General features: G+C 44.7%; 1 protein-coding gene across 1 annotated transcript in view; it reads right to left on the bottom strand.

Moving 5' to 3' along the window:
• LOC107668476 (potassium/sodium hyperpolarization-activated cyclic nucleotide-gated channel 1-like) overlaps positions 1-291 on the bottom strand; it is a 97,252-nt gene that overhangs the window by 16,602 nt on the left and 80,359 nt on the right. The window lies entirely within an intron of this gene.

Genomic DNA, 291 nt, shown 5'->3' with positions numbered 1-291 from the left:
ACCCACACAAAAATGAATCAGTGAATCTGTGCGACAGTGTGTAATGAGAGTCAGAGAGCTCGAGCCGTGAGAGGATTAAAAGCACAGCAGCCTCACACACCAGCCATTGGCAAACAACGCAGCCAGAACCACACACACACACACACACACACACACACACACACACACACACACAAAAATACACAGAATTTCTCTCTGTCTCACACCAGAGGTGCCAGTTGGCTTTTTTAGTCTGCATCAACTGAATGTAGTCAGCTGATATCTAAATATATCTACTTGTTGGCTCATATA

Source organism: Sinocyclocheilus anshuiensis, unplaced genomic scaffold (assembly GCF_001515605.1).
Source record: "Sinocyclocheilus anshuiensis isolate Anshui unplaced genomic scaffold, SAMN03320099.WGS_v1.1 scaffold2085, whole genome shotgun sequence".
In the NCBI taxonomy this organism is placed as follows: domain Eukaryota; kingdom Metazoa; phylum Chordata; class Actinopteri; order Cypriniformes; family Cyprinidae; genus Sinocyclocheilus; species Sinocyclocheilus anshuiensis.
The sequence above is the reverse complement of the archived record's forward strand: the minus strand, read 5'-3'. Positions and strand labels throughout refer to the sequence as shown.